The sequence below is a fragment of the Aythya fuligula genome, chromosome 2 (genome assembly GCF_009819795.1).
Source record: "Aythya fuligula isolate bAytFul2 chromosome 2, bAytFul2.pri, whole genome shotgun sequence".
Lineage (NCBI taxonomy): Eukaryota > Metazoa > Chordata > Aves > Anseriformes > Anatidae > Aythya > Aythya fuligula.
The window spans coordinates 102,061,428-102,083,785 of NC_045560.1; the positions used below are offsets into that span (position 1 = coordinate 102,061,428).

The 22,358-nt window shown below is 32.6% G+C and overlaps 1 long non-coding RNA gene across 1 annotated transcript; it reads right to left on the minus strand.

The window, feature by feature from the left end:
* Positions 1–1,181: 1,181 nt before the first annotated feature.
* LOC116486692 lies at positions 1,182–5,467 on the minus strand. The gene is made up of 3 exons (XR_004252984.1): positions 5,375–5,467; positions 1,961–2,029; positions 1,182–1,237 (listed from the first exon to the last, which is right to left on the minus strand). It is a non-coding gene; the product is annotated as an uncharacterized LOC116486692 (long non-coding RNA).
* Positions 5,468–22,358: the final 16,891 nt, after the last annotated feature.

Consider the following 22,358-nt stretch of genomic DNA (forward strand, 5'->3'; position numbering starts at 1 on the left):
GTCCAGATTTTCCTTGAATACCTCCATGGACGGTGACTCCACCAGTTCCCTGGGCAACCTGTTACAATGCCTGACTACTCTTTCTGAATAGAAATGCCTCCTAATTTCCAATTTAAACCTCTTCTGGTGTAACTTGTGGACATTCCTTCTACCTAGTTATGTGGACATTCCTTCTACCTACCACTAGTTATCTGCAAGAAGCCAACACCCAGCTCCCCATAACTTCCTTTCAGGTACTTGTAGAGAGTATTCAGGTCTTCCCTGAGCCTCCTCTTCTCCAGACTAAACCCCAGTGCCCTCAGATATCCCCATAGGACTTGTGTTCCAGGTCCTTTACCATCTTTGTAGCTCTTCTCTGGACATGTTCCAGGGCCTCAATGTCCTCCTTGCAGTGAGGATCCCAAAGCTGAACACAGTACACAGAGGTGCAGCCTCACCAGAGCAGAATACAGGGTGATGATCACTTCTCTGGTCCTGCTGGCTGCACAATTCCTGATACAAACCAGTATGCCTTTGGCCTTCTTGATCACCTGGGCACACTGCTGGCTCATGTTCAGGCAAGCATCAACCAGCACCCCCAAATTCCTTTTCCTCTGCACAGCTTTCAAACCACTCTGCCCCAAGCCTGTAGCGCTGCATGGGGTTGTGGCCAAAATGCGGGACCTGGCACTTAGCCATGTTGAACCTCATCCCATTGGCCTCTGCCCATTGACCCATCCTGTCCAGGTCCCTCTGCAGGGCCTTCTTACCCTCCAGAAAATTAACACTTTCCCCCAACTTGGTGTCATCTGCAAACTTACTGAGGGTGCACTCAACTCCCTCATCCAAGTCATCAGTAAAGATATTACAGAGGATAGGCCCCAACACCAACCCTTGGGGAACACCACTGGTGACTGGTCGCCAGATGGATTTCACTCAGTTCACCACTACTATCTGGGCCCAGCCATCCAGCCTGTTTTTTAACCCAGCAAAGGGTGTACCTGTCCAAGCCATGGTCTGCCAGCTTCTCCAGGAGAATACTGTGGCAGACCATGTCAACAACCATGATGATGTGTAGGTAGACTACATGTACGTCAACAGCCTTCACCTCATCCACCAGAGGGATCACCCAGACATAGAAGGAGATGAAGTTGGTCAGGCAGGACTTACCTTTCATGAACCCATGCTGACTGGGCCTGATCCCCTGGTTGTCCCAGACTTCCAGGTCAGGAGGCTGAGTACCCCAAAGATAAGTGGTCTGGCAGGTAAAGACAGATACAAAGAAGGCAATAAGAACCTCAGCCTTTTTCTTATCCTCTGTAGTCATGCTTGTCCCTGGGGGGAATAATTTTAATTTATATTTTTTAAATTTACTTTAATAAACAGAAATTTGGATAATGTTAAAGATCAATATGTATTTAATTTGAATTAAAAAAAAAAAACAAACAAAGAAAAAAAAAAAAGAAACAGTGAGGACATTAAAAAAGGTAGAGGAGGTAGTGATAGGTAAAAATGTAAGGAAGACGAAGGAGACATGGTCTGCTCTGGACAAATATTGGTAGTATGTGACTATGGCTACCAAATCATTACATAACTCAGTGCCATACAATTATTCAGTGATTAAATAGAGGTGGATAAATCAACCAATTAATTGTATAAACACAATTAATTAAGTGAGAAAATCATGTAGGTACAGAGTCAATTAGGTTGCAAAACTCATTATAATTAAAATACACAGGCAATGGAGTGGTATTAAACAGGCAAAGTTTAAGGATTAATAATTAGCTAAACAAATAAATTCAGTAAGTGGACAATCAACAAAGCAGTGAATCAGTTAAGCAGGATGAAAAGTAATTTCATTATTAAATAAGACATCAATGAATCAATAAATTAATTCTCCAGGGAATGATGTAATCAGTCAGTAAAGACAAACATTGAAATTATTACTGGTAGGCAGTTAACTGAGCATGAGAATACCTACCTGGAGAAGGTTTAGTGGGCCTTTCTTACTGTATTTGTAACGGCAGCATGCTCTGTGATAGGAATCATACTATATTTATGGGAAAAAAAAAAAAAAAAAAACTTTTTAGAAAAAAACAAACTATAGCTAAGACCATTATAATGGCAATAGCTCTTTACATATTTTGTATGTTTGTAGCCTACAACATCCCTTATTTCTGTAATGAACAAACTTACTCCATGTTGAAATTATATGACAATTCTACTTAGTTAATAACATCAATAATAAAACTCATGATTGTTTTAGGAATACTTGCATTAGGTTTTCAAGTTTCTTTATTATAAAAATCAGATTTGTTGTTTCCACTATCTTAGGAGTCACCAGAATGTCTTTTGCAATTACATCTGTGGACATTAAAACCATAATAAAAAGTTTTATGTGAGCTACTAAGACCATAGCTGCTTTTACTTGTGTACAACTATTTAAAATTTGTTTAAATATTACTACCTTTTTTTTTAAAAAAAAAAAAAAAAAAGAATGGCCCTGTTAACAGAGGTAAATAAGTTGCATATTTTAAATGTACTATTTTGCATTGTGTCTTAATATAAAAGTTATGTAAAATTTTGAAGTATACTGTATATTTTATGACACTAAACAATAAAGGTCTCAAATGATTGGGAAGGGCTATACAAATTCCACCACATATCTCTTCCATTTGATTTAATTGCCTGACTTTCAAACTCTTGCTATTCTTTTTGCTCAAAAAAAAAAAAAAAAAAAAAAAATCTAATGGTAGTGATTCATGTGAAGATCTTATAATAAACATTAATTGCATAAATCCTTGTTTATTTCCACTCGAAACCTAACTTTGGAATTGACCTACTTTCTAAGGAGGTGAAAATCTACCACATTACTATATATTGTGGTTCACATAATTTCAAAACTTGAAAATACTCCGGGAATTAGATCCTGGAGAATGTACTTAAAATTTTGGCTTAGAAATATTGCAACAGTGTTGCAATATGCCTCAAAAGCTTTACAAACTGTGAAATTCAGAGCTAAGGTTAAAGTGAAAAATAATATAGTAACATTAATCTCCAGAAATATTGAGCTAAAGTATAATCTTTGCCTTGCAATGATACCCCAAGCAGCTGGTAGTCAGAATATATATAATCCTCTGGGTATTGCATGGAATCACTACCTTGCTTCATGAATGTCAAAAAGCAGTGAAAATGCTAGCATACTGCCCTGAAAGTGTAAGAACGACATCAGAATGAATAAGCAGAAAGAGATCTAATAGGCAGCTTTCTGACAGATTTTCTTTTTAGGAAAGTTTCATCAGAAAATGCTTTCTTGTTGAACTTAAAATGTTCCAGTTACAACACTCCAGGTTTAAACTTCCCCTGCATCCGAAACAGGTTTTGTGCATGTGACTCTTATGGTATGGAAGGGTTTCTCAGTGCACCTGTCAGCTCTGTCCACAAACTGCAAAGCAAGAACCACGTAAGCTTCCTTGTCTGCAAGGTAATCCAGAGGATCAGGACCCTTGAACAGTCTGTAGGAATATGGAGTCCTAAATGTACAGTCACCTGGTGAATGATGACAATCGACATACCACATAATTTTACATTTGCATAATTAAAAATTAAATAGGACAATGACGACAAATGTTATCTAATATTTTTAACAATATACAAATAGATATTGTTTCAAGTATACTAAGATAAATAAATAAATAAATTACTCATCTTGTGATCTCTTAATGTCCTGGATTGAAAGTTTAAATATATGTGTTCTATTTAAAATTTATATTTTTTCTCAACTTTCCAGAAATGCTTGTTTCATCATAACTGTAATTTTATAATGTATTTTAAATACCAATAAGTATCTCCAGAAATATGACAGAGTAAAAAATTATCATATACATGGCTATATAAAAATATATATGTGTATGTCTGTGGAAAACATTTGGATTATAAGAGTCTTTAAAAAATGTAAATAGTTGCTGCAGAATAATAATAGCTCAAAGTTTTGTAATGAATCACAGGAAATGTATATCTCCATGATTCACTATGACCCCCAGAGTATGTAACTAAGTTTTTGAATATTTTAGGTGTCCACAGGTAATTTTAATGATAGAATCAGCTTTAGCAGTTTGTAGATCTTCTCAGAGGATTATGGTTGCATTAGCTGGTGTTTGAGATATTAAATTCTAATTTTTGTTCCACAATATTATTAATTATGAATCACAAACAGCTTGAAAATTACATGCAATATGTTTCAGTATACAGTTGTTTCAATTAAGGATTGAGACATCAATAAAGAAGCAAAAATTAAATAGAAACCACCATAATACCCTTTAGGTTTTACACAGCACTCTCCTCTGTTACCAACACATCTTGTACACTATGTCCTACAGAAGTAATTTCTACATTTTTGACTAAATGTAGCACACCATTGTTTTTAACATCTGCTAATTCCAAACAGATATATTGCAGAAAAATAAATACATAACTCAGGATTATACTCAGTATGCATAATATATTTACAAATATATTTACTCAGTATATATAATTCAGCTTATATAATACTCTGCTTCTGAAGAAAGAATGTTTTAAAAAAATTGGTGTTTATAACTTCGTATTTGTTTATTTTGACAGTTACCAGCTCCATCTCTTCTGTTCCTCCTTCAGTCACTGAGGTGGGCTAACGAACACTTTGTTCCATGATACCCCTTCAAATTTTATATATGGAAGCATGTGGTACTTAGCTGCCTGATGGGGCTAAACCACAAGTTGTAATACAGAGTTGATTGAGCTAGATTTAAAATTATTATTATTATTATTATTATTATTATTATTATTATTATTATTATTATTATTATTATTATTATTATTATTATTTAATATAATAATAATAATAATCTGTATATAAACACAAACACATTTGTGCATATAACTAAAAAAAATCAATAAAAAACTTTATATTAACCATACAAACATATTGTTTTATTATACTAATGTAATACAAAGTGTACACTAATTAGCTTAATTATTTAGCTTTTTATTTTTCCATTTGCATTCTAATATCAAAGTAATTAAAGGTGACTAATTATGTTGGAGGGGATTTTATACTTTGCATTAAATTGAAACTCAGCCAGTTGGAGAGGTTAAATTGATTTGACTAATGCTTTCTAATGTATTAATTATTTCATGTCTTCAGAATGGATTCTGTTAGAGTATTTATACGTTATTCTACAACCACTTATTAGCAAGCATATATTTGAAATAGCTGTGGACCAGGACTAAGAAAGACAACTTTTCTCACATAGATAAAATTTGCCTGTCTCACTGCAGCCTGAAAATATAAAATATTTATTTATTTAACACAGCTTACATGCATATTGTAAAGAAGTCTTTGCTCTTTAAAGCATACCTTTGTATACTTAAAATATACCAAGAAATCCTTAACTTCAACTTCAAGAAAATCAAGAAAGAAGACCCAGAAAACCAGAAGTGGTCAGCCGTATCTCAGTCCTCAGGAAGATAATGTAAAAAATCCTCCTGAAAGCTATGTGCAAGTACCTGAAGGAAGAGAAACAATTAAGAGAATTCAGTACAGAGTTACTAAAGGAAGTTTGTGTCTAAGCAACATGATAACCTTCTACAAAGAAATGACTGCCTCTGTGGATGAGGAAGAGTTGTGAATGTTGTTTGCCTTGATTTTAATTGTGACATATTCACCTACTCTGTCCTTACAGCTAGAGAGACATGGTTTGGGTATATTGGCTATAAGATGCATTAAAAACGGGCTGTTGTGTTCAAAGGACTGAGGTCAGTAATATAAAGTCCAACTTATGGGCAGTTACTAGTGGTGTTCTTCAGGGGACAGTACTGAGGTTAACACTGTTAAATTGCTTTTTTAAATATGCAGATATTGAGATAGAGTGCACTCTCAGCATATTTTGGGGATGGTGCCAAACAGCATGTGGGGTGGAGAGCAGCAGGAAGAGTGACTGACATTCAGTAGAGCAGAGGCTCTGCAGGCCAACCTTGACACCCTGGAAAAATGGGCTGATAGACACCTCCTAAAATTCCACAAAGGCAAACTTCTGCATCTAGTATGGATTAACTGCACATAACTGCTTAGGCTGAGTCCTGTCTGGAGATGGAGTACCTCTGCAGAGACTTGCAAAGACTTTTGCAAGACTTAAAGGACCTTGTAAGCAATGAGCCGAGTGTGAAGAGTATCCAGAGTACTGTGCTCAGCTTAAAGCTCCCCAGTACAAGAAAGTCACTGTCAAACTGAAATGAGCAGACCACCATGATGACTAGAGCAGAGGCTCCTGCAGTATAAGGAGAGGCAGAGAAAAATGGATTTTGTACAGCCTGGAGAGGAGGAGACTGAATCAAGTTAGAACACAGGAAAATTCTGATTGAACTTCAGAATTTTACCATGAGGATGGTGCAGCACTCAGAAAGGCCATGAAACCTTCATCTTTGGAGATGTTGTGATTTAACCCATCAGGCAGCTAAGCACCACACAGCCATTCACTGTGTTCTGGTGGAATGGGGGAGAGAATCACAGGAAAAAAAAAAGCTCATGGGTTAAAATAAAGACAGTTTAATAGGGAAGAAAATGAAGTATAATAATAATAATAAAATAATAATAATAATAATAATAATAATAATAATAATAATAATAATAATAATAATAATAATAATAATATGTACAAAACAAGTGATGCACAATGCAATTGCTTACCACCTGCTGACTGATACCCAGCATGTCCCCGAGCAGCTGGTTGCCCCTCCAGCCCACCCTAGCCAATCACCCCCTCTTAAATGTTTAGCATGATATCATATTGTGTGGAATATCCCTTTGACTGTTTTGGTCAGCTGTCCTGGCAGTGTCCCCTCCCAGCTTCTGGTGCACCTCCAGTCTCCTAGCTGGAGGGCAGTATGAGAAGCCAAAAAGTCTTTGACTTAGTGTAAGCACTGCTCAGCAACAACTAAAACATCAGTGTGTTATCAGCATTATTCTCATACTAGATCCAAAACATAGCACCATACCAACTTCTAGGAAGAAAATTAACCTTACCTTAGCTGAAAGTCTGACATGAAAAATATTTAAAACTGCCTGATAATGCCCTGAGCAACTTGGTCTATTTGGCCCAGCTTCTCTAAGTAGCTGGAACAACAAGGTCCTTTCTAAGTTTTTTCTGTGATTCTGTGTTGTCCATTTGCTTATTTATTTGTTTTATAAAACCAGAGATCTATAAAATGTTTGCCTTTATGCAGAGCAAAGATCCTGAAATACTATCATACAGACCTACTCAAATGAAAAAAAAAAAAAAAAAAAAAAAAAAAACAAACAGCTCAAACTAAAAAGGTACCTGTATTCTTTGCTATCTGTTAGCTTTCTTGAGCTGTATTAATTTTTGCAAAGATTTTCTTGAAAATTACCTATTTTTGAACTGTCATTAGGTAGGTATTATTTTCATGTTTAAAATACTTGCAATTGAAATAACATAAAAAACAACATGTGACTACACACAAAACCAGTATTATACATATCCTAAAAGTTTGTCTAACTCTAAAAATATTCGGATTCATGTGTGAAAAGCTGTTTGTCATGTACACATGTACAAACAAGAATCGTTATAATTGTGATAGGCCAGTCTTTTTTTTTTTTTTTTAATTGAATACAGTTATAACAATTCTGAAAGTGTCAGCAGGACATTCTTTGTAAACAGTCAGCTTTGTAGTTATTCTTCCTCAGCTATGGTTATATCATGATCAGGTGAAAAACCAAACATAAAAAATAAATATGCCATATACGTTTAGAGAAAAAAAATCCTTAAATGCAGTGAAGTTCAACATCCACACAAATACATAGAAAGCACTATAAGATTTAGTGTAAATGATGATACCCAGTGCAGTTATGGGCTTATCTCAATTATGAAAAAAATACCTGTCACAGTATAATATTTCACATTTAAAGTCCAGTGATTTGGGTTGTGTCCCAAAGTGCTCAAGTACTATTTATTGTTTAAAGAGGGCAGCTAAACTGTGGAATGTATTAACTCTGGATCATCTGTTGATGTTATAGTTATTGATTTGTAGGAAACGTCATCAGGGCAAATCATTACGTTTCATTACACAAAATACAGGAAATTAGTCATAGCATTATGATATACAAATAGCAATGCCAAACGTTTTTGCAAAAATGCAAAAAAATAATAAAAAGAAAAAGCAATTTTTTTTTCCTTTTCCAGACCTGCAGTAGACTCTTTCCAAAGTAATCTTTTCATGTCTGTTTCCAAAGAAATCACAGTGTAAGTAAAGAAATTTCCAAAGAAATTACAGTGTAAGTAAACAAAAAAGTAAACAAAAGCTGCAGTTAAAATTTTAACTTAGGCAATGTAACTGACAATAATCCAAAGTGTAAAGTTTAAGAAAATGGATGAATATTCTTTCTCTGAATAACACTGCTTAGTGTGAGGTGATGTGGCAAGATGCACACCATTGTCAAAGTTCCTCAAGTTCCACACCATTGTCAAATTCTGTCCTACCTCAATTTTATGAAAAATATTTCTGCTGAAAAAAAATCAAAGTGTTTATATATAGTTGCACCCGTTTGCCTAACTGTTTTTGTCATTACATATACATCAGAAATACATTCATAACATGCATTTACAAAGATCCAACCATACACCTTTCAGAAACTGCCCCTGACTTGCACAGATTTCAGTGTTATTTTTCAGATAGAGAAAACTATTTAAACTCTACCTGGATGACTTAGGGAGAAAGTCACTGAAGCATAAAAAGAAGACTGGGGGTGTGAAGAAGAAAAAGGTCTCCAATGGAAAAACGATATGTAGCCCTACTTAATAAATCTTAGTTGTTCTGAAATAGTGAATTATTTCAAGTTTTATTTTCTTCAAAAAGAAGAAAAAACATGTAAGACAAACCTTAACTCCCTTGAAAATGTGGGTTTTAATTGGAAAAGAAGAAAAAGTCTGAGACGTTGAGATAAGTAAGACGCATATAACACTTGTTCTATTGTTGTTACTGAATTGCAAATGTCTGCAGGGAACCATCTTGTTAAAGAAAATATGCTTGAAGAGTGGTGTGAAACTGATATTGAAGTCAACTTTAAGAAAATTTTCCTATTGAAAAAACATCACTACTAACAGGGAGCTCTTCTTACTCTGCTCCATTTCCTTGCTGAAACCTACAAAAGGTTTAAGGAAGAATAATCCAAGTAATTTGTTGCCTTTTATTGTCAAATCAAACAACATTTTATATGGAGAAGAATAAAGCATAACTCAGTCGTGACCAGCAACATAAAAGGTACTATGATTTTCTCTTCTGTCCACCTATCCGCTGTTATAACAGAGAATAATGAGCACTTTTAGATTAAGGCAGAAATTCTGCTTTTTCTCCACTTAATAATTGTCTATTTAAAAAATGTGAACAATCTTTAAATCTTCTTTACTCATTTTTCCAAATAGGAATATACCAAGTATACGCTAGCCTTCCAAATTTCAAATAATAGATAGATGTTTTACTAAATATTCATAAAACCTGAGACCAGTATTTAGGCATTTTCTCTAAATATTTTTTTAGCAAAATGAATGATCAATATTTTACAAAATATGATCTATGAGTAAATATAGAAAGGAGAATATGGGGTATATTATTTATGACATGTGAGTGATAGAAAAGGAGATACCATACCACCACAGTTCTCAGGTACAAGAAAGTAAAAACAAGGAATATCTGTTGTCTTTGATATTGTAGAGAAGTAATGTTCTCAAACAGTAACAAGGGAGATTAGATTGATGGGAAAAACATAAACCATAGGAAAGGACTACTCTTTATAATTGCCTAAGAAGATGGAAGATCACTGAAAACCTTCAAGAATATGCTGGATAAATGTACCAGGAAAGATAACTGTATAGCTGACAGGAAGGGGAACTAGATGGACTGTATACAATCTTTCCAGAACTATTTATCTGCAGTTTTGAATTCTGTTGAACCACAGGAAGTACCTGAAATACCTTTGAACATTGTCTTTTTATAACTACAGAACAAAAATCACATTTTCTATTATATGTGTACGTGGGCCATAAACAGTATCTAGTTTCAGTTGATATACAAACTAATTGTTCAGATCTCTGAGTAAAATAACCTATTCTAAAGCATAATTTTATTTTGATAGAAATCATCCTCTGAAAGTAGTCAGAAACACATGAACCACAAAAGACATTTTCACAGTCCGAGAACATTTGCTCTGATCATTGAAATATCAGTGAGTCCCCAACTACTGCATAAAGCCAAGCTAAAATGCATACGAAGTTAAAAGCCATTAGTTTTAACTTAATCAACTTCTTTCTATAAGGCATTCAAGGATAATATTTGGCTTTTAAGGTAGCTCAAAGATAAAAAGGATATTCGTGCCAGCCTAAACATGAATGAGTAACTTAAAGTTCCTATACAGGGTTAGCTCTGCAAAAGAGGAAGATGCAGACACATAGACACACCCTTATTTACAGCTGAAAATCACTTGAGTGTAAAAGGTGAAATATCCCTACTGTGCTAAAGAGTTAGCAGAGACAGTGTCTATGACAGTGCTTCGTTTGTCATGGGGCAGCACATCATTTTCCTTTTCCCCAGCTATCCTAAGTGCCCTAGGCAGCTCTGTACATTAACACAGACAGAACCCTATGGTCAACTCATCTGAGTCTGTAGTACCTGCTCTTACTTCATGAGAGAAGATGAAATATGTCCATTAAACCTAGTCAAAGTACATAAAAAAAATAAAAATAAAAATAATAAAAAACTCATTGTTCTTTGCATCTGCGTAATTATTGATAAGCATCATATTTCATCTTGATAATCATCATAGGTTTTAAAATATCATTAAAAATTTGTGAGATTGTGAAGTTCAGTCTCAGAAGTAAACCTCCTGCAGAGGCAGTATTTGTTAATAACGTTAACTGTTGCAGCACCTGTAATTGGAACCATTATTAGGGAGAGAAAATACAGAAGGAGACAACTATGTAATAATGTCAGGAAAGACACAGAGTCTTTCAAATATGGTATTTTTTAGAGTACAATATCACTTTTCTTTTTTCTTTTCTTTTTCTTTTCTTTTCTTTTCTTTTCTTTTCTTTTCTTTTCTTTTCTTTTCTTTTCTTTTCTTTTCTTTTCTTTTCTTTTCTTTTCTTTTCTTTTTTCTTTTCTTTTCTTTTCTTTTCTTTTCTTTTCTTTTCTTTTCTTTTCTTTTCTTTTCTTTTCTTTTCTTTTCTTTTCTTTTCTTTTCTTTTCTTTTGATACCATATTTTTTTACACCTTTAAGTCTGGTAAAGATGCAGAAATAGTTCTCTAGTCCTGTGAACTTCTATGGGACAATTACAAAAACGAAAATTGAACATTTCACCACTGCTACATTATTGAACTTATTTGAGTACAAAACCTAAATAGATGCAAATAAATGCAAATTTCCTACTTCATTCACTGTTTACAAACTACTAGTTTCATTCTTTTTCATAAAAAGTTATGAAATAAAAATGAGACTTTAAAATCATTTTTAAAACTTCAAACATATTTTTTTAACCATTAGATTCTATAACTAAAAGTGTCTTTTATTTTTATTTCCTGAACTAATTTTACCACTTAAGACATTTAAATTTTGTTTCTATCCTGAATTGTTTAAGAATGTTATGATCATGCCTAGAAGAATGATTCACTTAACTTGTATTCTGTCCTGCTTCACAGATGTTTTAATGAAAATTATAGATGTATTTTCTTGGGGGATAAAAAAAAAAAAAAAAAAAAAAGAGCATAGCCACCTTTCAGTCTTTTGAGATTTTGAGATGTATCTAAGCCTTTAATATAGCCAGCTGTTCAACTAAGAAACATATTACATACAGACAAGTTCAATGTCTGACTAAAAATCTAGAAATATTTCATACTTTCAAAGAAAAGAAAGATATGAAGTTTGAACCTATACTGGCATTAAAACCTTTAGGATTTTTTTCCTATCTGACTTTTCTTATTTCTCTATTAGATGATCAACTTTTTTTTCCCATATTTGCTGGACTTTTGATAATATTTTTTTTTTTTTTTGATAATATATTTATACTTGCAAGTATTATATATAAAAAAAAAAAAAAGAGGAATGACAACAGGAAAAAGGAAAAAAAAAAACACCACCAATAAACAGAGTGTAGAGAGTAGTTCTTTCTAGCAGCTAAGTGTGATTTTTTAAGTGAAACATACTCTCTTATTTACATTCCTCGGGACAATCAATGGTCTAGAAGATTCTGAGTTGGGGAAAGAGGAGAACCAGACTAACTTATTTTATATTCAGTATTACTGGTACTTTTTAAGGAATTGTATTGATTATGATTTAATAATAAGGACAGCTGACAAAAAAAAAAAAAAATAAAAATCAATCATTTGTAGCAGAAGAATAAGATTATTAGGGTTATACATGTACTTTCAGTTACCTACTACCATGTTGCAACTGTACCTTTTAATGTGATTTTTTTCCTTTGGAGAAATAAGTCCTTTATTATGTTGATTCAGCTTTATTTTCTCAGCATATGAAAAGATTCAGTAACAGGAGTTATTATCATTCAGAACACAGGTAATGCTGTTAATGTAGATCTGCATAAGAATAAAAATTTTCTTATGGGTATGCCATAGCTCAAACTAAACAAACAAACAAAAATAAACAACAAAAACAACAAAACAACATGAGTTTGTATGCCTAAGCTGGCAGAAAGGGAGGAACCACATATATCTTCAGTTTTTCTTGAACTGAATGTGAAAGTGACATCAGAAATATTTGTTATAAGAAACAATGAGAAAGAAATGGTGAATGACTTTCTTTTCAAAAGTTAATTATGTATAGCAAACACTAATGCATAACAAAATAATATTGGCTTTATTATATTTTATAATATATTTAATTTCAAGGTAGTGAACAAAAAGTCAGTAGGTTGTTCTCTACAGGAATGTTCTACAGGAATGTTCTCTATATAATGTATAATGTTCTAATGTTCTTTATAGTAGATTGTGGGTTTTTTGTTTGCTTGTTTGTTTTTCAGCCAGTGATGAAAATAGTTTTGCCAAGATTCCACTGACTATATTGTTTTCAGCACAGTCTATTTAGGTGACGATAATGCAGAATGGTAGTTTCCCTAATATCTCATATTTGAGGGCTAGAGGGATTCATAAATGAGAGATAAGCAGACACACACAACCTCATTGTTCTTTATGTCACCACAGTACAAACCCTTGACCCCTGTGGAAGACATTAGACATTCCTTTGATACATTATTTTTTAACACAATGACTTACTTGCTTTTCCTCCTCGGAAGGGAGTGGGGGTGGGGGGTGGGGGACAAAAAGAATAAAATTGACACATAAAATCTTTTCAAGACTGAACTAATAGAGAGCTGGAGAGTAGCCTGACTTTTGACCCCACAAGATGAAATTTATTCTTTAATATGTTTTTTCTTTCTTTCTGTAATCAGAACTTGGCAAAATAATGTGCTTCTCAATATTACTGTCTTTCTGATCTTTCTAAATTTGAAGACTTTGACAAATATTTTAATGTACTTCAGTTTTGCTTTTACATCCTAAACAAGATTGTGTGGTAAAGCATATGTGTATTTTCATTCTAATATTTGTAGGGCACAAGATTGCTGCACTATTATTTAGTTTCATTGTACAGCAGAAGCTGCAGTCCAGTTCTGGTACTTGCTGCATAATGTTTCTGATTTTTCTAACTGTTTCTATTTGTCCAATATTTAAAATAAAAGGCACAAAATGAAAGAAAGAAAGGCCTGGGGTCCAGACTCAAATTCATGACTGAGACCAATTTCCCTTCTCATTCATATTCTCAGCTTGTGCTATGTGGATAAACGACTCTCCAATGCAGAAAAACAGTTTTGAATATAGTGAAAGCCTGGTTCATGTTTGAACTCTACTTGTTTAAGTAATATAGAAACAGCTTGCCTGAGACTCTTTTATTTTCAAAATCAGGCCCACAGTCAGGCACAAGCACAAAGTAAGATAGGGCGTTGGTCAAAGTTCAAAAAGAAATGGATAGGTTTAAACTTGATTTGGTTGGCTTGGGGTAAAGAAATGACACAGATCTTTGAAAGTTAGTTAAATCTTAGGTGTGCATAATGACAAAGTTAAACAGAATGTTATTTTTCCTGAAAGAGATGCAAGGGTACTACAAGCTTCCAAAATATATTTAGCTTGCTCTTTTTGGTTTTGTTTTGTTTTGTTTTGTTTTGTTTTGTTTTCAATGCAGTCATGTTGTTTGTCACAATCATTGAAGCTGCAGTGTGAAAATGTAGGCTCAGTCGCACCTGATTTGACAAATATATACATATATACAGAGAGAGAGAGAGCGAGAGGGTGAGAGACCAGTGTTCCCAAGTTTTCTCACTTTTTCCTTTTTCAGTGATCAATACTCTTTGCTGAAGTGAGGCCAGGAACTTGAAACTGTTGGGTAAAACCAAAAAAACAAACAAACAAACAAAAAAATAAAAATACTAACTCAAAATTAACTGGAAATTTAGGAAAGGAGAAAGAGGGAGAGAAATGAAGGAACAAGGAAATTTTGCAATGTACTTTTCAGTTTTTTTACAACTTTTTTTTTTTTGGTAGTCAAAGACCTACAAAAACTCCCATCTATCATACCTTTAATCAGGACTAGCAAAAACAGCAATTAGTTTAAATGTTTTAAAATAATTCTTATGTGAATACCAATCCATCTCTGGGTTCTACAGCTGCAGTATCCAATTTAAAATTCCCAGAGTCAAAATACATTGATGTCGACTCTTGACCTGGTGATCAAAGAATCAGCTTGAAAACTTTTATCAGTGTGGTCTCAGGCAAAGCCTTTTGGTCTTCAGACCAAATAAGGTCTGAAAAATGGACAATATGTTTTCATTTAGGACTCAACAATGCATATTTCTTACAAAACATGTCATCAGACAATGAGTTTCACAGTACACTTCTATTTCCTGACACAAGAAAAATATTAAATGTTAATCTGCTTTGTGGTTTGTTTGTTTGTTTGTTTGTTTGTTTGTTTCCTAAAATTTCTGCTTCTTTTACTTTCTTTCTTTTCCTGATCTAAGATTTTTGATATTTTGTTTCTGTTGCCCTGAAACATTCCTGATATATACAGTATAGCATAAATGTACAGTATAAATGTTTTAATTTTCTTAATAATTTCACCCTATTAATTTATTCTTTCTTCTATTCCATTCAACAACAATATAAAGAACTGAGAATTCTCTTTAGTAGTGCCAACAAACCAGTAAATGGAAAATTCAGATGCTATTGTCCATAAGAGATCTCATAAATTTAAACTATATAGGACGATTTTATAGATGACTGTTTAGGCAACTCATTTTCATCAGCATGTACCTGATCCAGAACAAATTCTAGTGTACTGCTCAGAGAACAGCTAGAAAGTAAGCAAAGTGCTTCTGGTAATTTCTATATTTCTTCCAATTGATAACTTGTTCCCTCAATTGTTTCTGTGAAAGATATAAAGGAAAGTGTAATGAATTCAATTTGGAAAACTATAACTTTAAAAATAACATTTAGAACCTTGTTTGATAATTCATCTACTTAATTCATCTGCTTAATTATTAGGTCACTGTCATAAAATAAATGTGATTTATCTTCTTTCAGGAAGCACTAATGATGTTGGAAAGCTGCTCTGAATACCTTTCTCAGTCAGCACTACTGATAATCACTTATTAATCTGAAATCTGCTCATGGCATTGTTGTTTTCTGTGTGCATTTTTTTTTTTTTTAATAGAACCTGTAACCTGTATTTTAATTATTGTTGGACTAGTATTGTTACTGGGCTACTTTGATGTCTTTCCAATCTATAAGGATGTGAATATAAGGATGATTCTATAAGGATGTGAATTTCTGTTGTCGATATACAATTTCCCCTTCTAAACACATTCATTTTTGTATGACTAAAGAACTTTTTATATGTATTTTAGGTTTATTGTTTCATTAATAAAAGCTTGGAGAAAATATCTTAGTTTTAGACAGCTTTCAGTTTTGGTATTTTTTGAATACCAAAATATTGAATAGCAGAACACATAGTTCTGCTATTGATTCATGCCAGTGTATTATTCAGTTCCCTTTAAAATGTCATGATCTCACAACATTTATATTTTATGATAAAAATACACAAATAAAATAAATATTTATCTTTATGTGAACTATTATTTATGTTATTATTTATATTCATATGAATTATTATTTTTATGAAGTTATAGCAAATTAGTTCTATTGATAAGTTCTCACTTTGCTAATGTTAGAAATTTTGTAACTGATTATTTTATTGAGGGACTTTTTTTCTAACACTTTTTATTCTAATATTTACAACAGTTGTTACATTGACCTTAATTTTCTATTTATCTAATCATGATATTTTGTATTTCTCTAAAGATGAGAATATTGTTATTTTTTACTTTCCCTTTGAGAACTTGTTGGATAACTACAGTAAAGGTCACATTAGATCAATTTCTTCAATTGACCTTTTAAGTAGTAATTGAATGTTAACAGTTGAAATCAGAGGAAGATGAAGTCAGAAGAAATCTTGTGGAAGACTACCCATACAGACAGATGTAATTCTGTACAGTATTGAGTGAGAAGAGTCTTGAGAACTGTAACAGCTCTGAGTGAAACTCAGAAACACTAATTTCCTGATGCAATTATTTCAGGATGACAATATGCCTCCAAGTGGTTTATAATAGTCAAGTGTAAAAGGATTTGGGCTTTTTTAGTTATTTTCTATTTACCAAAAGCTCAGAGAAGTCTTTAGTAAACCTTGAAATCAACAAAGCACTTAAATGTTTGAGTAATCTCAAGGAATCATTTGTCTAATAATAGCAGAGAACACTAAAATACACACAAATATTTTGGAACTTTCAACAGATTGGATTTGGTTTTCATTTTGTTTTTCTTCTCCCCCACTCTGAATTCTTCCAACTATTTTCTTTGTACCTTTAATAATGTGTGACATACATGTGATTAAACTGATGCATGGAATGATGGACATGGATGAGGAGGAATTTTCCAAAGCCATATAAGGAAAGACTTAAGTATAAAGTCCAAGGATAAACAAGTGACCACTGCATCCTCGATTTCTTAAAAAAAAATCTTTGAAAATTAATTTCTACAATAACAAAGACAAGTAGATGTTTTTTGTTCCATTTTGCTTCTATTTTTACAGTCAAACTGAATCAGGGGCATTAACTATTTCATATCTGTAAAAATACAAAATGCTTATTAAACTTTACAAGTAGTTAGCATAAAACCTGTATGATAGATCTTCACAATGACTGTGTGAAGAATTCCAAGCATTCTGCATACAGGAAAGTCATAGCAGAAAGGGTTATTTATTTATGTATTATAATATAGATTCTCCCTTTTAGCTTCCATAAAGGGTTTATAATTGTCATTAATTTCCAATAGCTTTAATTAATCTGTATTTTCCATTTATATAGTTAATAAGACATCTACAACTATACTAATACTTGGATAGATTTATCTTAAGTAAAGGTCCAGAAAAAGAAAAATGAAGAGTGAATAATAGTTACAAATCTGTATGCTACATTCTGAGAAGTCTAACTTGTTTTTTGTTTTTTGTTTTTTTTTGTTTTTTTTTGTTGTTGTTTGTTTTTTTTTTTTTTATTACATTTATAATTTTAAGATTTTATTTACTTTTAATGGGAAAATAAGAGGTATGTAACATCACATTTTACATGCAATAACTCCATTGAACTTCTAAGAGATTTTCTTTAAAACAAAAAGAAAATATCATGATTTTCTTTATGACATTTTCTATTAAACAGGCTTCAAATAAATTTTATATCTATGGCTGAAAACTTAGAAGAAACTGTTAATCTGCTAAAAGCAAACTTACAGAGAGTCATATGAAGTAAGTCATCAAGCATGTGTTGAGTTGTATGTTGTTACCCTCCTCCCTATCTTGGACAAGTCTGATCAGCACAGTCTCTGAAAGCAATTAACAGGCCTGCATGAATAAATTGAGTGGACCAAATATTTTGTTTTATTATACTTGTTACTTCCGAGGCCCATCCTAAGTTTTTGGAGGACTTTGTAGGACTCGTACTGGGGACAAAATTGTGAACACCCCAGCAGTAATGTGGTTCATATGAAGGGATGTTTTTCCCCTTTTGTTTCTTCATTTAAGAGTGTCATTAGTGTCGTTTAAAACCTTTCCAATAAGATTTTTTTTTTTGTATTTGACATTCTGTTTTAACAAGGAGTCACATCCTCAGAGTGAAAATATTACAATTACTATGCTTGTTTAACTGATTGTACTTTCACACATACTGCTTTATGCTGTACTTGTAACCATTATTTTACAGGAATGGGTTTTGTTTCCATTCTAAGTGGATTATCACTTTATAACAAAGTGTAAGTGAATCTTGGGAATGTATGCTTACTGGAATATATTTTTTCCTCTGCCTTTTGCTGTTGGAATTTTCAAAACTGAAAATGATGTGGCCCTCAAATTTAATCTGTTTTTTATCTTATTATTTAAATCTGAGGTGATTTTCATGTGAATACTAACATTTAACATTCGTAACTTTGTTATCAGTTATTTCCATGGAACCTGGACTTACTGATACACAAAATATTTTATCATTGTTTTTACAACACTTAATTATTTCAGACATATTATTTCATGTATATTTTGGTCTAGGTATAAATTCCCACTCTTTTCGTCTTGGAAACAGAGGGTACTATTTGGCTGTATTCTTTCCATCATTGGTGATTGTGTTCATCAGCACTACAGTTAATTATTCCTTCCTGATAATATTGACACCAAAAGAAATGGTATTCCCCAAAGTCAATATTTTTATTGAAATGGAGAATTATGGAAAAGTCAGATGTCATTTATGGTGCTACTTGGTCCTGTGGTCTCTGACTGCCAAAGAGAATCAAGAAGCAGAAGTATTTTGTCTTTAATACCTCAATCCATGTAGACTTACATAGCCTATTATTATTATGCTTATAAATTTCTCAATAATATTTTTGTAATGAAGATCTATTAAAAGCATTTCTTATAGTAATATCTCATAATGTTTCATACTCATCTTCTGGAAAAAAAACTGACAGCTAAGCCCGTTCTTTCAGTGTCTGCTAATGGATATCTAGATCTCTAAAAAATACATTCAATTTATTTTTGTATGGTATAGAAAGCTAAATGGTCTTTGGACTTTTCCTCTTTAGGGGAAATCAAATGCAAAAATAAACAACTATAATGTACTGTACATTTAAAGGTAAAATTACCCCTGTTGCTTATTCAATTTGAAATAGGACAGAAATACCAGTACACACATAGAAGAATTCTACCATGAAGTCTATTCTGTATAAAGAAAAGGGCTGATGTTAAAGGCCACTATAGTATACTATAATATATATATGTAGTATACATATATATACATATACATATATATATATATATATATATATATATATATATATATATATATATATATATATATATATATATATATACACTATTATGGTTTGACTACTGATCCTACCAAGTTAGGAGCACAAAATTTTCCTTGGCTTAGCTAATCCAGAAGTAATCTTCAATCGTATTTCTACACATTAAAACAGAGACCGAGGATATGAGAACACTGATCTTCAGAAAAGGGAAATTCAAAATGCAGTGGTAATTCCAAATGTTTGTAACATTTATTTAAACTCTGCAGTCAAGAGAAAGCAGTTACCAGAGCCATCTGCCTATAGACATTTCTACACACATACACATATTCTAGTGGCAGAGCTTTCACATTCTGTGAAGTTACTTTTGATCAAAACCAAAGGGAAGAAATAAATGGAAACAGAAATGCTTGTCTCTTCCTTGTGCACTCCAGAATCAAGCATCAAACACCTCAATAATAAATAATAAATGGCATTATATGCAGTACATTCACTGATTTCTCTCTCTCTTTTTCTATATCTCAGGTTCATCTATTTATAGTTTATGTCTTTATTGTCTTTATTTCTATTTGTTGTTTTTTTTTGTTGTTGTTGTTTTTTTATGCAAGTTTTAATCTGTAGAAAAGTATAGAGTTCTTATTAGTTTTACTTTCAGATTGCCTTTCTCAACCTTTAGCTTGTTTTCATTCACAGTACAGGCTTTTCAACTCTTTCTGAAGTTAGATATTTTGGGGTCCCTATATAATATTATTTATATATATTAATTTGGCTAGATATTTTTAAATGACTTTCTCAAATCTTAGATTTCAACAAAGCTTGCTGCATATGAAATGTTCCACAAATAGAATAAATAGCTATTAATGGGAAGCAATGTATTTTATCTATACTGTGCTAAAACTTTTGGGAGAAATAGCAAATAGAGTGAGAAGCTGGTGGAAAAGGCAGTGGGTTTGTTAGTTGCATTTATGTATTTCATAGTAGTTATCAGTTGATGAAACAATTATTCACCAAGAACCTTTTTTCCTGACTTGTTTCGTTTTTGTCTGACAAGTCATTAGGCATGACATGGGTGTCAAAGACACAGGATACAAAGTTAACATTATAGGACACAACTTTAAGATTAAATATTTGATGTGCAAAAGCATACGTGCTCAGTATACTCTGATTAGCAATATAATGTCTAAATAGAAGACTAAATATCTTCAGATCTTTTATCTTTGCTCTGTTAACCCTTGTTGAATCTTTCTTCTGTACTTGCCGGTGGTTTCTAGTCCCTCAGTATCCTCTCCTACCCCTTTCCTTAAAAAAAATAACTGCTAGCTAGTTTGCTACACAAGACTCCACCTGAAAGTCTCACATTGCCTTAGGTTGCAAGAAACCCAATGGCACATTTCTGCAAGAATGCTTACTCTGATTGCTGTTACTATGAACAAGGTAACAAACCAAACAGATACCAGATGTTTAGATGACCTACAGTTTATAAGATTTTTTGTTCACCCTTCACCTTGTTCAGCTGACTTTTTCCTTTATGTTTGCTTTCTGCTAAAGAGCAGAGTCAGTGATTCACTTAAGGACAGCTTCCCTCAGCTTAACTCCATTCAGCTTCCCTCTGCTTAGTTCAGCCCAAATCTGTCCTCATCAGGAGATGAGTTTCACAGTAGATGTTAAATATCCAGTTAATGAAAATTTTGGTGTGTAACATAAATACACTTATGTATAACTTCTGCTAGAGATGTTGTATAAGTTCCACAAAATCCTGGACTGGATTTGCACTAGCTCATTTTTCTCCCTCTTTTAATTAACATTTTCATATCTTTTTTTTTTTTATTTTTTATTTTTTTTCACATTTAATGTGCACAATGCACATTTAAGATCAGTATGTCCAGTAATGTAGTAGACATAGTTAACCTCTGAGGTTGTCAGGTTGCATACCATTGTTGCAGTGTTATATCATGATAATCACCATCCTACCAGGCATTCAGACTCACAAGAGCAGTGAAGATGGGGGTCTGGACACTGGTGGTGATTTAGCAGGATTCCTTCAATGAGTATTATTAACTGTGGAATTTATTTCACTTTATGCCTTCTGAATTTGATGCTTCGAAGAATACCAAAAAGGCATGTTGTCCTGGTTCCCCCTCTCTCCCCCTTTTTTATTTTTAGCAGAATTTTTTGGGGGGTTACAGAACAGGTCAGACTGAACGAGCGACTAGTTTAGAGTTGATTGTTGCTGTGAGAGGACTTTACATATCAACACAGCAAAATTTCAGATTTTTCAGTATAAAGAGTATATGTTAAAAATAAATAAATCAATAGTTACAATTTAACAATGTTAGGAAGAGACAGATTAATCACATCAGCTAAAAGCAAAACACGTGCCTTGCTATGTTAAGGTACAGGCTTTGACTAACATGTTATTTACCTTCCTATAACCATGATTATAAAATATCAGGCATATTTTAACTTAAACTGACAACATCAAGTTAGCTTTTTTAATTGTTATTGTTGTTCTGTATCCTTTCATTTCTGCTTCTCCAAGATAAGAAAAAAATGGAAATAAAAATAAACTTAATTGATTTCTAAATGTGTCCACATTTTGTAGGTTTCACCTATCAAAACTGAACTGAAAAGCCATAACTTTCTATGAATTCATCTCTCATGAGGGTATTAAATGGAATAATTATACGATTTCGTAATATTTTCAGCAATGCCGATGAAATACAACTTTGTCTCAAAGTTATTATTTTGTTTAGTTTTGTTTTTCTTTTCTTGCTCAATCCAGTCTACAAAGTCATTTATTGGAAACATGTTTTATTTTAAATGACTATTTTAAGTTGATGACAATAGTTAAAATATAACCAAAGTTT